Here is a 17,549-nt window from a genome sequence, read left to right as displayed (position 1 = left end):
ATTTTGCCGCAAGATGTGGGAAGTGGGTGGATAAAGTGGATGAGAAACTGCCTTCTATGTTTTCTTCAATTGCTTCTAATCAAACTTTAAGTAAATATCTCCGGAAATAGCTATTGATTCTTGCATTCTAGTTAAGGCCAAAGACATTCATCAAAGAGACAGACAGAAGATTAATTTTTATTTCTATATAAACAGAGAATTAGGTGTTAGAAGGCACATTCTTGGTATTTGCCTTTTTATTTTGTATTAAATCAACAGAAAAATGTTGCCTTATTTTATTTCATGTAAAACAACAAACCTTGTACTTGGCTAGAAATCTTCCTATTCTACACATGATTCTTATACAAAGACATGCAATACACATGAACACAAAAACATACATATAGACATAATTATGTCTGTGTGGATACATACCTAGATACATAGATGCTGTGTTTACGTATAATGTTTTTTTGAGCTGTATCATTGAATTAGATTGTTCTGTCTTTATCTTGTGTCTTACTACTATTTTTTATCCTGTTAGGCACTTAGCCAGTGTTCTATATAGAATAAGTAGTAATGCATCTAGAAAATTCATTGCATCTTTTCACAGTAAGTCAACACTGTCATGAGATTTTTTTTTTCATGTTCTCTTTGTCCTAGGGACTTTGTGTGCCTCCTGGCCTTCTTACAGGTGTCTGAGAAGAGCCTGGCTCAGCACAGAACAGGAAAGGATGTAAGCAAGCTGCAGACTGACAGCAGCCATGTTTTTGCTCCAGAAATTGGGAATATTGTTGATTTTCTCAAAGAACCAGCTCTTTGTTTCCTTGATTCTTTGTATTGTTTTCTGTGTTTCTATTTTGTTGATTTCAGTCCTCAATTTGATTATTTCCTGTTTTCTACTCCTCCTGGGTAACACTGCTGCTTTTTTTCTAGTGCTTTCAGGTGTGCTGTTAAATTGCTAATGTGTGCTTTCTACATTTCTTTATGTGGGCACTTAGTGCAATGAACTTTTCTCTTAGCACCACTTTCATAGCGTCCCATAAGTTTGGATATGATATGCCTTCATTTCATTGATTTCAAGGAAGACTTTATTATTTCTTTATTTCTTCCTTGACCCAGGGGTGGTTCAGTAGTTGATTGTTCTATTTCCATGAGTTTTTAGGCTTTCTGAGAGTATTTTTGTTGTTCAATCCTAACTTTAATCCATGGTGATTCCATAAGACACAGGGGGTTACTCCAATTTTTTTTGTATCTGTGGATGTTTGCTTTGTTACTGAGTTTGTGGTCAGTTTTAGAGAAGGTTCCATGAGGTGCTGAGAAGAAGGTATATTCTTTTGTGTTTGGGTAGAATGTTCTATAGATGTCTGTTAAGTCCATTTGATTAAATACATCTGTTAGTTTTCTTATTTCTTTGTTAAGTTTCTGTCTGGTTGATCTGTCCATCGGTGAGAGAGGAGTGCTGAAATCTCCTACTATTAGTGCATGGGGTTTGTTGTGCGATTTAAGTTTTAGTAATGTTTCTTTTACATATGTTCTCTAGTATTGGGGACATAAATATTCAGGATTGAGACCTCAGCTTGATGAAATATCACTGTTATGAATATAAAGAGTATTTCTCCATCTCTTCTGATTGATTTTAGTTTGAAATCAATTTTTTTAGATATTAGTATAGCCAAACCCGCTTGTTTTTTAGGTCCATTTGATTGGAAAACCTTTTCCCACCCTTTTAATCTGTGGTAGTGTCTGTCTTTGAGGTTGAGGTGTGTTTCTTGTAAACAGAAGGAGGCTTGGTACTGGCATAAAAACAGACAGGAGGACCAATGGTATCGAATAAGACCTAGCTATTAATCCACAAACCCATAAATACCTGATTTTATAGAAAAAAGTTAAAATTATATAATGGAAAAAGAAAGCATCTTCGACAAATTGTGCTGGCATCACTAAATTTCAACATGTAGAAGAATGAAAATTAATCCATATCTACCACCATGCACAAAATTCAAGTCCAAATGGATTAAAGACCTCAATATAAACCCGATCACACTGAACCTGATAGAAGAGAAAGTGGGAAGTAGCCTTCAATACATGGGCACAGGAGACCACTTCCTAAATATAACCGCAGTAGCACAGACAATAAGAGCAAAAATAAATAAATAGGACCTCCTGAAACTGAGAAGATTCTGTAAAGCAAAGGACACAATAAGACAAGAAGGCAGCCTACTGAATGGGAAAAGATCTTCACCAACCCCACATCAGACAAAGGACTGATCTCTAATATATATATATAAACTCAAGAAATTAGACATTAAAATTGGAGTACTGAATTAATTCTAACATGGCCAATTAAAAATGGAGTACTGAACTGAACAGAATTCTCAACAGAAGAATTTCAAATGGCCAAAAGACGCTTAAGGAGTTGTTAAACTTCCTTAGCTATCAGGGAAATGCAAATCAAAACAACTCTGAGATACCATCTTACATCTGTCAGAAGGGCTAAGGTAAAACACTAATGATAGCTTGTGCTGGAGAGGAAATGGAGTAAGAGGAACACTCTTCCATTGGTGGTGGGGATGCAAACTTATGCAACCACTTTGGAAATCAGTATGTTGGTTTCTCAGAAAATTGGAAAACTGCCTACTTCAGAATCCAGCAATACTACCCTTGGGAATATACCCAAAAGATGCTCAATCATACTATAATAGCATTGTTTCAACTATGTTCATAGCAGCATTACTTGTAATAGCCAGAACCTGGAAACAACTTAGATGGCCCTCAACTAAAAAATGGATAAAGAAAGTGTGGCACATTTACACATTAGAGTACTACTCAGTGGTAAAAAGCAATGACATCTTGAATTTTACATGCAAATGAATGGAAGTGGAATACACTATCCTGAGTAAGGTAACCCAGACCCATAAAAATGAAAATGGTGCATACCCACTCATAAGTGGATACTAGCCATAAACAAAGGTACATTGAGCCTATAGTTCATGATCCTAGAGAAGCTAAGTAATAAGGTTAACCCCCCCAAAAACATATATAGATGCCCCCAGGGAAACTGGAAACAGAAAAGATCGCCTGACAAAATTGGGAACATGGGGGCAAGGGGCAGAAAGAAGTGGAGAAAGAGAGGGTTGAGGAGAATGTGAGGGAAAGGGATAGTTGAGATGGAGGAAGGACAGATATGAGAGCAAGGAAGGAGATATCTTGATTGAGGGAGCCATTACGGGGTTAGCAAGAAACCTGGCTCTAGCAAAATTCCCAGGAATCTGCAACGATGACCTCAGCTAAGACCCTAAGCAATAGAGGAGAGGGTGCCTAAACTGGCCTTGCCCTGTAGTCAGACTGTTGGTTATCTTAAATATCACCATAGAACCTTTGTTCAGCAACAGATGGAAACAGAGACAGACTCACATCAGAGACTGGAATGAGCTCCCAAGGTCTAGTTGAAAAGTAGAAAGAGTGAGAGTATGAGCAAAGAGATAAAGACCATGAGGGGTTCATCCACTGAGACAGTTTGCACGAGCTAATGGTAGCTCACCAACTCCTACTGGACTGAGAGTGAACAAGCATGGGATCAACCTAGTCCCTCTGAATGTGGTTGACAGTTGGGGCAGACTAAGGAGCCACTGACAGTGGCACTGGGATTTGTCTCTACTGCACGTACTGGTTTTTTGGGGTCCTATTCTCTTTGGATGTATGTCTTTCTCAGCCTAGATGTAGTATGGAGGACCTTGGACTTTCCATAGGGCAGGGTGCCTTGTCCTCTCTTAGGTTGGAGGGGGTGGGGTGGCAGGGTGTTTGGAGGGAGAAGGAGGAGGGGAGAAAGTGGGAATTTTGATTGGTAATTTTTTAAGTAATAAAAAAGAAATTGGGAACATTCTGATAATTAGTATTTGTGCAATAAACATGCTAAATAGTAAGATTGGATACTCGTAATTTCATTGGAGAAAAGTATCACAGCCACTCTGTGACTCCCTCATTAAATAGGCAACAAGAACTACACACCAGCAGGGAACTGCTTGCCATGGAGGTTTCACACCAGGACTGTGTTTAAATCCAGGGCATGTGCACACTGTGTGCATTCTGCTTAAGCCTCCATTTTCAATCATACAACAATTTCTATTTATTTCTTCATTTATGCTATTTCATGGATTTAAATGGTTTTGTTGTCATTGTTATCATGTTTTTCTTTTCCTTCCTTTTTTTAGTATTAAAGAAACCTTCATCTATCTCACAATGTCCAGTAGTCAAGAACCCTTCTCACCCTTCTGGCCCTATGGATTCAAAATAGGAGGTTTTGGTAACAACATTAGTATATTTCAAAACTGTACGTGTGGGAATAATACTCTCATTCATCTTTGAATGTTCCATATCTGCTATGACATGATTCTCCGGACATGCTTGAGAAGAAGGCTTTGCCTGAGGTGTGATGGTGACCCTATGTAGCCAGCCGGTACCAATATGGGAGGGAAAGAAAGAACTGGAAGTTCAAAATAAGCTTGTTATTGATTCCATTGTGAAAGTATTAAGTGCTCGGCCAGGAAGAAAGAGAGAACATCACACGGAGTAAAGAAATGGTTTGAAAGCATCTTCTTTAGTATTTACCCAAATGCATCCATTTCAGTGGTGGTTTTGTTTTTTTACAACTCTAATGGCCATTTTTACTGGCTTTTATTATAGTGTTTTTCCTGTTATGATGTTCTCTCTAGAAGGACAGAATCAATGACACTGAATGAGTGTCCTACACATTGCTAAATGCTTAAAATGTGTCAGATATGAACATTTAAAAATTGCTCTTATCTCTTTTTTCTGCCCAAATAACTATTGACCTGGTTAGCAAGCTGTCCTCTTGTTGATGCTCTGTCTTCTGGACACCTGAAGGAAGCTGTCTATTCATACTCCTTATTCCTTTGTTTACAGTGACTGTTTTCATTGAGAACCCATTAAAAGGGAAGGTCAAAGTCTTCTATGGCAATAGCAAATTGATTATAAATTGACAACTATGTAAACAGGATAATAAAACTATACTTGAGTGTTCAGATAGATTTTAAAAAGTGTGTTGACATGAATGATTTGGTTCCTTTTCTGTGATGGAAAGAGATTCTCACATGGCTACCAGTGAGTGTGTCCATCAATAAAAGAAGGTAATGTCAAGCAGTAGGCATGTAGAAGAATATGACCCATGGAAAGGCTGGTCTGGAAGTCACTGTGCACACCAAGCTGGCCTCCAGTTCACTAAGGTCTGCCAGCTTTTGTCTACTGAGTGCTGGGATTTAAGGTATTCTCTAACAAGCCTTCACTAGCACTTAGTAAGTATATATAGCCCCACTTACTCATTGTATATTATAAAATAAATCACTTTTGCATTCACAATCTTTTTTACTAAATTTAATCTTATCAATTATTCTAATAAGAGCTTTTGATTTTTTTCCTTTGCTGGTAAAATTGTGACTTCTCTTTATTTGGTATAACTCTGAATTAATTTGGTCGGAATAATCTCTTCTACATAAGATAGAATTGGATTTTGTTTTGAGACCAGTTTGAAAGCACAGTCCATCCTCTCTATCCTTATGGTAACATACACATCAGTGGGTAAAAATTATTGAAGGAAAAATCAGTCTGTATTTAATGTCAACAAATTTCTTAATGCTTTCCCCTAAACCATGCTACATAAAAATATTGTATTGCAATATTAATCATACATCATAGGGTGGTCAAAACACGTGGGTGGGGGTTTAAAGGCTACATTTTTTGGCATGTTACTTTATACCAGTTTTTTTAACATCCCTGAAATTTGATATTACTGGGATATGAGATCTATTCTTTAGAAAATATTATGGAGTGACTATTCATTTTAATATGGTTGCTTCCTCATATTCTATTACTGATCTGACCAACATGTTAAATTTTAGTTGCATTATATTATTTTATATAAAAATCTTATTACACATTCAGTCTGTTTATGTATATGTGTATGCATATATTTGCACATGGATCATGTATTAACAATGTACTTCTTTATTTTGGGGAGTTTCATACATATATCATCCATCTCCTACTTCCCTACTTCTGCTCTGTAAATTCCCTCATATCACCTACAATGTGTTCTCCTCCCAATGTCATGTTTATTTTGTGTTTTGCTTTTGTTTTTGTTTTGAGAACTCGCTATGTTCAACTATTGCTGTCCATATATGCATGGGTGTGGAACCATCCTGTGAACTATGAGAAAACTACTAGTGGTCACAACCTAAAACCAAGATTCTTCTTCGCTGGTCACTGTCTATTGTCCTAGGCAAGGATTAGGGTTTAGGAAGTTCCTGCCCCATCTATGTCAGAATCATGGCTGGCTTGATCTTGTAGAGGTTTTGTGCAGGTAATCACAGCTATTGTGAGTTCTTTAATGCAACAGCCATGTCATGTGAGGAGACAGTATCCACAGTATTCTTTCTGCTCACCTCGTTCTTATATACTCTTAAGATGTTTTTATGCCCATTAATGGAGGGGTTGCCAGAGACTGTATTATTTTAAGTCTTAGTTCCAACACGAATACAGGAATGACCGCAAGTTAATTGCGGATGTCTCTTCACTGTGCCCTTGTTCATTGGTTTGCCTTCTAGCAGAACCCTGAAGAAGGCTTAAGAGAAAATACACATGGAGTTCTGCGCATTCGAAGGTAATATCTGTTGTCTCTGTCCAGCAAAATTGATGATGCTAAATATGAAGCTCTTGTGTCACTCTTTGTATCTTGAAAGTTGTGTTTCCTTATTCTATTCACCTTTAAGTAGATGAGTAAAAAGAAATACCTAAAATGTGATTTTTTTCTGAATACTTAGAAAGTATGCAATAACTTTTTAAATATTGCATTTCTTATGAATGCAGTCTTGATAGAGATATTTCTTGGGAGTTTTCTGGGTTCAACTGTAGCCCCTTTGTGTGTTGCTTCTGGGCTTTTTTCTGTTGGGAATATTTTCATTTTCTTAACCATTACCACTTCTTTCTCTCATTTTTAGGGAGTATATTTTTCACATATTTATTGGTGTGTTTTAGCATCTTGTATTTATTTCACTTACTAATAACTACTCATATCTTTGTACTAATAACTCCTTAAATCTTTGTCTTATTGCCATATTCTTTTTATTTTATTTCTTTTATTCTCAAATAAGGGCTTTTTTCTCTGTGTGTTGCTGATTTTATTCTTCTCAATGATAATTTAAACCATTCTTCTCTAAGACTGATTAAAGAGATTAATTAAAAACAGAAACTGGAGTGCATAGCACTTAAACTCTGCAAAAGAACTCAGTCTCATGTTAGTACTTTGTCATTTAATTTTACTTATTGTTCTTATTTTAAACAAGTGAGTGTTGATTTAATTTTTTAAAAATTCAGTCGTTCATTCCACTTGCTATAAAACAAGAGCTTTCTAGTATGAATATGGTTTGACTTTTCTGTTAACTTTTCTTCTCAATATTCCTTACTTCCCACCCCTCCTTTTCTCTTCTTTCTCTATTTTCTTTTTCTTGTCATTTGCTCCTTTATTTTATATTAGTTTTTAATTAAACTTTATATTGATGATTCATTTTAAAATACAGTACAGTACATACCCTTGAAAAATTGATTATCTCAGTGCCATATAATTGCAGAAAATTCAAATTAGGTAAGTAATGACAAATATAATTGAAGGAAAACTGAGAGACTTTATACTTTTGAGTCAGCCTGCAATGCATCCTTAGTGATGAGCAACAGTGGACAAGTATGGTAATCATCTCCTTGATTTCTTTAAAGATCAACATTCTGTATAAGAAGTGCTGGTCATGGGGGTATCAGTTTAATTATCACTGAAGTTTAACCTTTGTCAATTTTAAAGAAAACTGAGGAACGGAATACTATAGTCTTTCTTTTCTTTCTGCATCAATCTGTGGCCATGGCACAAAATCACTATAACCAAAAAGAAGTTTATGCTAGTGAAAAGGTTAATAAAAGCAAAGAAAAAGTAGATATTAAAAACAAAGCAGTGGTCTTGGATCTTCAAGTCATAAAAACTGTAGCTAAAATGATTAAGGGAAATCTAAAACTTTGTATATCTTTCTTGGTTTTCCTTTCTCAGAGAAGAAAATCTTAGAAATGTTTCAGCTTCTCTAGTCCCCACCCTTGCAAATTGCAAACGTTAACTGAGATAATTCAAGTAATCATGTACTACAATTTGGGGGACAAAATAAGCACTTGATAAATGTTCATTGTTAATGAAACAGCTGAAAATATCAAGCCCTAAAAAAGTATAGACCCTGGGGAAATAGCTGTATTCCTTTACTACTTTAGTAAGCACATGTTACAAAATGCTCACTCAGTATTCTTGTTTCTTCTTCTAATGCCTCCTTCTATACAGATGTCCCCACATCTGTAGGCACTTAAATTTTGGACTTGTTTGCTTTTCTATATCTTCCTGTGTATTCACTAGATTAAAGAAAAACCATTGTTTGCAACAATCTTTCAGTACAGCCAGCACATCTGTAGCAATATAATGAGGGCAGTTATTGGTCTGGACTGTTATGTTTGATATCAAATACATGGATAAAATAACGAAGTCCTTTAGAAATATTGGTCAAACGCAGTTCTTGAAAACTCTGTGGCTTGGCAATGTGGACATTGGGCTCTTGTGAATTTGATCTTTTGTCTATGCTAGACTTCATGCCACATCACTAACTTAATTTAAAGTGATGAATCAAATATTGGACTTTAAGCTTAGATAGTATTCTGGAAGAGTTGCTTAGTGGGAGGTGAACAATATTAAAGTCCACTGAAATGAAATATAATGCATACCATATGCTGTTTTTCTCGTTGTCCACATTTTCTATGGTCACTGATGGTTAGAATTTTGTTATTAAAATCATACTTATTTTACACATCCTTCACATGGATCCTTGACTATATCTTGAGATTTTCTAGCTTGAAAACATTCCAAGCAAACAATTAATCTATATATTGGCATCTTACTGAAAACTTTGACAGTTAGGTAACCCAAGGAAGATCAAGATGTTGGCCTATTTAAACTGCTAAGTCTTCATTCCCTTGTCATGTATCTGTTTAAATAATAGCCTACCTAGAGGTGATGGGGTTCTTTACAGACTTGTCACTAGCTATTGGTTCAAGGTATCATGTTAGTATAAATTATGTCTATTATAGAGAAAATGTATGTATTTGATAACATATATTTTGTCATCCTACGTGTAGACCTAGGCTTTAGTTATACTTGGAATTAGGAAAGAAGTGACTTAGTAAAATATCATAACCACAATTGCTACTCATATGGTCTCAGACTGCTTTTAATAGCAAATTTATTTGGAATATATGATAGTATAAAGATAAATATTGAAGGTTTGTGGAAAGCAGTGACATTTCTATAAATCTGTTTTAAATGACATCCTCTTTCATGCATATGCCGGAGCAGTTATGAAACACTTTAAGCTCTGAGAATATTCTCCAACCATTATCCACCTTTCATTTGTTTCTATATAACTTACTTCATTTCTCCATCTTGGAGGTTTAATGTGTTCATGGTATAAAAACTGCTAAGCTGATTTTTAACATATACTCAATAAAGACAACACGGAGGTACTGGAGAGCTGGCACACTGGTTAAAGAGCACTTGCTATTGTAGAAGAGTCAGGATAATTTCCATGGTGGGCAGCTCGCAACTAACTATAACTCCAGCTCCAGGGGATCTGACCCTCTTTTCTCGTCACCATGGGCGCTTTCACGTCTATGGCATTTACATCAATATAAACAAAAGGTAAATGTTAAATAGATAAAACTAGAAAGTTAATATGCAAATATGCACAACTTTTGGACATGTAAAATATCTAGTGTCATGTGCATGTGTTGGCATATCAAATACACGTAGGAGAATAGAGATGGGATTGTTTCTAAATATACTAATGTATATTCATCCTGTACAATGGCTTTAGAGAACCTAGTACACTTTTTACAAGTCTGGGTGGCTTTAAAACACTCCCAGATGATTTTCAGCCCCCCCACCCCGAGAGGAGTTTACCCACTCTGGACTGATAGCAAAGGATTCTGCACAGAACTAAGTGAGGCCCACTGAATGTAGGGGACAGTGTGTGATTTGGATAGTCTGTGGGGTCACTGTAGTGGCACCAGGATTTATCCCTAGTGCTTGAACTGGTATTTTGGAGCTCATTCTTTCTGGAGGGATACCATGCTCAGCCTAGCTATAGGGAGGAGGGCCTTAGTTCTGCCTCAAAGTGATATGTTGGACTTTATTGACTCCCCTTATGAAGCCTTATCTTCTCTGAGGAGTGGATGGGGGGCTGAGGTGGAGGAAAGGAAGGAGCAGTAGGAGGAGGGAGGAGGTGGAAACTGGGATAGGCATGTAAAATGAGAAAAAAATTGTTGTAAAACAATAAATTTATTAAAAAAAACAAGTCTGAGTGGCAGAAATAAAAGGTAAATAGAAGAAAATATTTTTTAAAAGACAACTGTGGGCAGTAGTATATTTTCAGAATTTGCAACCAATTTAATAACCTAACACATAAAATATAAATAACTAGTGTTAATAATCATAATATATACCTACTAAGTATGGTAACAAGGCTACCATGTATGCATTTGGAGCCTTCTGTTTCACTGTACTTCATCTTCAGTAATGACAAACATCAGACTAGATTTTGAAAGACTTTGGGATGCATCACATTTGTGAAAGACTAAATGCCCACACAAAATGCTTTGGTGAGAGCGTTAAGTCACCACTTGTATTAAATATGTCTCCATCTGCCCTTTATTCATTACCTCTAGGCATAATCTCCACGATGAATCTAAGGCTCTGTTTTTATCTCACAGGCGTAAGTGAAACAGATATAATGGTTCCTCTTTCCCACCCCCCTTGCCAGATCTTAAAGTTCCAGTTACTGGTGCAGCTGCTGTGATTACCATAGCAACTGCCACTACTGTGCACACCCCTGGTGCTGCCATTAGTGCTACTTAAGACCCTAGTCCTAGGCTGAAGAAAACAAATGTTAGAGCGTCACAGGTGTCCTTATAAGACTTCAATCAATCACTGAACATGTATTTACCAAAGGTTTATTGTGGACAAGTGCTGGGCTAGAAGCTTGAAATATGTAAAGAGGAATACACTCTTAAATCTGCCTCAAGGAAATTTCTGGAAGTGTTCTAAAGCAGAGATGGTTAGCGTGGGTAGTGACTGCATTGTGTTGAAAGTGGTGTGCCTGGCTTTGTGTGCACAAACAGATCTGCTAGCCTACATCTGTGTACATTCTTGACGAAAATTCAATGGCTTCTAGTAAGTAAACACCAATTCTTTAATTCTCATTGAAACAAACATAAATAACTTTTCACCATTCTTTTAATCAGAGAGTTTACTTAATTCTAATTGGAACTCAGAAACCACTATGAATCTTTGGTAATAGATGTCACGCATCAGCATGTTAATGTATGTGCCTGGAATAGGATTTGTTCACAAACTGAAGATTGCTTTAAGGAAAAGGAAAATCATGCTCAAATTTAAAAAAAGACTAAAAAACTATTGGAAAACCAACAAATCCTAAAGAACTTGATACTTCTGTCTTTGTGGTCTTTGCTGTATTGTTCAAAAGTTCTTTTCCTAAAGATTGCATTTCTTGATTGGAAAATTATTCAACAAAATCAGACAGATTGAGTTTATAATTATCTACTTAATGATTGTATTTGTTTACTCATTTTTAATGTAGGAAATTAATTAGTGAGTCAGAAGAAATGTTTTAATTATAAAGGATGTTTATATGAAAATTAAGTTGTAAGGAAAATATACATGCATATTTAGGCTCTTTATTTTTTCATTGCTGGGAATCAGACCTCTATATTATGCATATCAAGCACATGCTCTATCAATGATCTATGTTTAGCTAAATAAACTGCTTATGTAACCTATGTTCAAAAGTTTTAAGTGGAGGATGGGGAGAGCTTGGAGGAATGGCATGGCTGGGATGGAGGGAAGGTGGATATTGGAGCAGGGAAGTATATATCTTAATTAAGGGAGCCACTTTAGGGTTGGCAAGAGACTTGACTCTAGAGGGGTTCCCAGGTGTCCAAGGAGATGTCCTCAGCTTGTTCCTTGGGCAGCTGAGGAGAGGGCGCCTGAACTGGCCCTGTCCTATAGCCACACTGATGAATATCTTGCATATCACCATAGAACCCTCATCTGGCGATAGATGGAGATAGAGACAGAGACCCACATTGGAGCACTGGACTGAGCTCCCAAGGTCCAAATGAGGAGCAGAAGGAGAGAGAATGAGCAAGGAAGTCAGGACCGCAAGGGGTGTGCCCACCCACTGAGACGGCAGGGCAGATCTAATGGGAGCTCAGCAAGACCAGCTGGACTGAGACTGATGGAACATGTGATAAAACTGGACTCTCTGAACATGGCTGACAATGAGGGCTGACTGAGAAGCCGAGGACAATGGCACTGGATTTTGATTCTACTGCATGTACTGGATTTGTGGGAGCCTAATCTGTTTGGATGCTCACCTTTTTAGACCTGGATGGAGTGGGGGGGACCTTGGACTTCCCACAGGGCAGGGAACCCTGACTGCTCTTTGGACTGAAAAAGAAGGGAGAGGGGGAGGGGAAATGGGGGGATGGGGAGGGAAATAGGAGGAGGGGAGGAGGTGGAAATATTTAATTAAAAAAAATAAAAGATAAAAATTCCACAAATAAAGCAAAACACTGGAAAATTAAAAAAAAGAAGCAAATTGAATCCTTTATTTTCAGTATATCATGGTCAGTTTACATTTGTTTGTAGAAAAGAACTAATTTCTTTGTACAAAATGTTTCTAATCATATGGTAAATTACTATGATACCTAATTTTAACACTTTGGATTATATATTATTCAAATTTCATGTTATGCAAAATACCAATATAGTTCCATTGAGCCAATGCAGAATATCAGTGTAGTCCCATTGGGTCAAATCTATTTTATTTTCCCTCTATCCTTCTAGAATGAAATTAATGGATTTGTAGTAAAGAAGAAATAATATTATGTCACATGGACACTGTTATATTTTCTATACAAATATGACTGACTAAATTCACAGATTTTTATTGGATATAAGGATACACTCAAATAATAAACATCAGTAGTTCTGTGTAAGTTATCCATCACCACAGTAAATAATAGCATTGACAGAGATGAGTGGACCAAAAGAACACTTGCTAACCTGATGATAAACCTCGTTGAGTGGAATTTTTCAATCCTGAGGCTTTATTTATGGGTACTAGTTCACAGATTATCAGTCATTACAACAAATAGATCAATGTGTGAAAGCAATAAATTAATAAATATGTTTATTTTGTTCAATTGCATTAATTGAAAGAAAGCATTATAAGAACTCTTTAGGAAAGATAAATCTATTTTTAAATAATAACTTGAAGAAAATAGTGAAAACAATTGAATCCTGGACAATTCTTGCAATCCTTGTCTTGGCTAGCAAGAAGAATAAATGTGAAAAGTCTTGTTAAGTAAAAAGTTTACAACTGGGAATATGATAATGCTGGTTACATGAGACAATGCCTCTTATGTTTGTCTAAAGAAAGTAAATTTAATTTTAGTTTCTATTAAGTATAAAATTAAGGGGCTGGAGTGATTCTTCAGCATCTAAGCACACTTGCTTTTATTGCAGAGAACTCAGGGCTACTTTCTGACATCAAAAAGGTGGCTCACAACTGTAACATGGGTGCCTGCTTATTGGGGTTTCTATCCTGCCCAGTAGCCACAGCCGGTAAGCCCCACAGAAAATCACACAGAGGTCTCCATAAGTTATAAACTGATTGGCCTATTAGCTTAGGTTTCATATTAGCTCTTATAACTTATATTAATCCATTATTCTTATCTATGTTAGCCACATGGCTCAGTACTTTTTTTTAGCGGGGCAGGTCACATCTTTCTCCACGTCTGAGCAAGGCTGTGGAGGAATGGGCTTCATTCCTTCCCAGAATTCTCCTGTTCTCGTTGTCCTGCCTCTACCTCCTGTCTGGTTGTCCTGCCTACACTTCCTGCCTGGCTACTGCCCAATTAGCATTTATTTAAAACATAATTGACAGAATACAGAATTGTCCTGCACCACACAACCATTTGTAACTCTGGTTCTTAGGGACCAATGCCCTCTTCTGATATCTACGGGCACTATACATGCAATGTGTGCATATATCCATACAGGCAAAAACTTATAATCATAAAATAAATACATATAAAAATTTAAAATCAACATTAGAGCTAATATTAGCAAAATTACTATTAATTAGAGTGATTTGGATGAGTGTATTTTCTAAACATTTTTTTGTAACATCTTATGCTTTTTTTGTTTCATTTAAAGAAACTAGTTAGAACTCTCTTTGGCTATACCCAGAGATCATTTACAGAAAGCTTCTGAAAATAAATTCAAAGTATTGCTGTATTTTGTAAAAGTGCAAGAGGTGGAAAGGATGTGCACTGTGGAGGATTGGGTGTGAGCACTGAAAGACAAGGTATTTCCTCGATGCCCAACTATACGTGGATCCCTCAAGATCTTTGGTGACTGGTGCTCCTTTACCATGACACATCATAGTTATATTTTTAAAAAAAAGTTGCTAGATGAATTTCTGAGGGCTGCTAATTTAATTTTCAGCTTGACTGGCTACACGAATCTCCATACAGCTACTAAATGACCTCAGAGTATGTCAATGAGGCTGTGTCTACAATATGGTAGACAGAATAAGAAATATTTTCTCTCACCACTTATAACACTGATGACATGAAAAGAACAAAAAAGCCCAGGAAATGCGAAAACCTTTCTGCTGAGCCAGGACAACAACATTTCCTTGACTTGAACAGCAGGGTTATACTGGTCTTCAGGGTTTTAAGATCTGAATAACATCTCTGACTTCCCTGTACCTCCAGCATGTAGGTGATGGATTGAGGACATTTTAAGCCCCAGAATTGTATGAGTCAACCACTCATAATCAATTACTTTCATCATATCTACATATATCTTATTGGTTTTCTTTCTCTGAGGATCTATAGTACAATTACAGAATTCTTCATCAGCAGATTCTTGCACAAAGAGAAGTTGAATGAGAAGAAACCCCTGGTACATTTATATACAGTAAATATAATAACACATGTCAGTGGATGGAAATTGAATTCCATACCCTGCTCTGTTTCCATTTTTGTAGAGACAATGAAGGAAAGAATAGGTGAGAGGGGGAATAATGCATCATATTAGGTTCAGTGAAGGCGAAGTCTCCTTCTCAGACGAAAATTTGACGTCAGAGAAGATGGATGAGAGCTGGGAGTTAAATTTCAGTAGACAAATGAAAATGGCTTTTAGACACTTCACCTGAGTTTGAAGACGAAGATATTAATGTTCATATTAAGTTATTGGTCTGGTAAAATGGGGACAAACTGGATACAGCATAAGCAAGTGAAGCAGATCCATGTGAGAGATTACCAAATCACCTGAACAGAAGCAAACTTGAAATGTCATTTCCTTAGATATGTGCTTCGAGTGAGATCCATTAACCAGATGAAGATAAGTAGGAGAAGACTTGGGACAGTTCTAGAAAAATATGGTCATGACTCTCTAAGAAGCATAAGAGCAACAGCACGAATGTGCAGAGGCGCATCGGGCAGACCTGACATTTCAAGAACAAAGGATTTGAGATTCCAGCACAGCGTGCACAGGATTTCTCTCACCACACCTTTTAGAGGAAATCACTGTTTCTTGTGAGATTAACTTGGAACTAAATTTCACTTTACACTGTAAAAATCAATGCAAAGACTATTAAATCCCCTCCTCCTCTAATGGATTTCAAGGATTCTTTTATTTAAAATAAGAGAGAAAGTGAAAAGTGTGGTACAGCTGGATAGAAAAAAAATGTTTTTTTAATGTATTTTTTTATTTTTTGAAAACCCTTGCAGGTAAATAAAAAGAAATACAAACCAAAATTAACCAGACCCAAAGTCTGTATAACTCAACGAACACATTCAGAACGAAAGTTGTGGAGTTTCACATTGAATATTACACTTTTGGTATAAAATATATTTTGCATACTTATTTACAACCAAAAGAACAACAAAAAGCTGATGGGACTAGAACTATAGAAACAATTAGTGTCCATTACCTACAGCCAGTCATTCTTCATTACCCCTCCCCTTAGCCTTTCTTGTTCTTTTCTTCACAGAGGGAAGTCTGCTTACCTAGTATGCTCTGGACCCATAGCAGCTTCAGGCCTCGATGCTTGGAGCTCTCTGCTTTGGCAGAAGTCATGGGCCTCATCTAAAATGATATTTTCTATAATAGAGTGTTTAAAACCGTCTTCATATACACTAATTTTCATCTGTCTCTTTGCTTGACTTTAAAATTTCAGGCTTTCACTGATCTTAGGACTTTGGAGGCAACTCTGTCATATCACCGGAGTTATTTTACTAGAAATTCATACAGCGTAAATACCCCCAAGCCTCTGAGCTTTTAAAATCATTTTTCCTCTTAATTAATACACTGTATTTAAAAATGGACTCCTTTTCAATGTGTACTAAGTCTGCTTTATGACATTTATCACCATCAAGCTTTCTATGCCCCTGAGCTAATGTTTAGGCTCCTTTTCTTGTGTTTGCCTCCCTACAACCAGAGTATAAGCTTCAGGAAAGAAAATTTACTAGTGAGGTTTTTTTTTTCTGGCAACAGAATAAAACATAAAATAGATGATCTCACTGAAGAAAAGGAGTTATATTAGAGATGATGTGTTGTAATAAGAGCAGCGGGGCTGTTTTCTACCACCCAGCTAGCTTATGCCCCGAAATAATTGTACGGAAACTGTATTCTTTTAAACACTGCCTGGCCTATTAGTTTTAGCCTTTAGTGGCTAGCTCTTACATATTGATCTAACTCATTTTTAATATTTTGTGTAGCACGCGAGGTGGCTTACCAGGAAAGATCTTAACCTGTGTTTGTCTGGAGTGGGAGAATCATGGCAACTCCTCGACTTAGTTTCTTTTTCCCAGCATTTTGTTCTGTCTACTCCGCCTACCTAATTTTTTGTCCTATTAGGGCCAAGCAGTTTTCTTTATTAGTTAACCAATGAAAGCAACAGATAAGATCCAAGACCCTCCTCCATCAATGATGCATGCCATCTGATACACCATGTGGTGGTTAAATGGTAAAAGACTAGCCAAATGCATGCGGCAATTTCAAATACTGCATTCGATGACTGCATCTTCCTTCTTTAAGACTCTTGCCTTTCAGATTTTCAAAAGTATTAATTTGGGCTCTTCTTTTAAATTTCTACTTCTGCTCAGAATATTTTTTTCTGTGGTCTGTCATCATGACAGCAAGATTTATGCAGTGATCTTATCTCCTCTATGGGGTGCACAGTTGAAGAATAGAACCAGTTGTTATGTGTCTGTACACTCCCTTTTATCTCTACCCTGGCCATAATACCTTACCCAGGATACTTTAACCCTCTCAACTCACCTCCTCACCCCCAGTTCACTTTTCCATTGTATATTAAACATTG

The sequence above is a fragment of the Microtus pennsylvanicus genome, chromosome 1 (genome assembly GCF_037038515.1).
Source record: "Microtus pennsylvanicus isolate mMicPen1 chromosome 1, mMicPen1.hap1, whole genome shotgun sequence".
Lineage (NCBI taxonomy): Eukaryota > Metazoa > Chordata > Mammalia > Rodentia > Cricetidae > Microtus > Microtus pennsylvanicus.
This window is presented reverse-complemented; position numbering follows the sequence as displayed.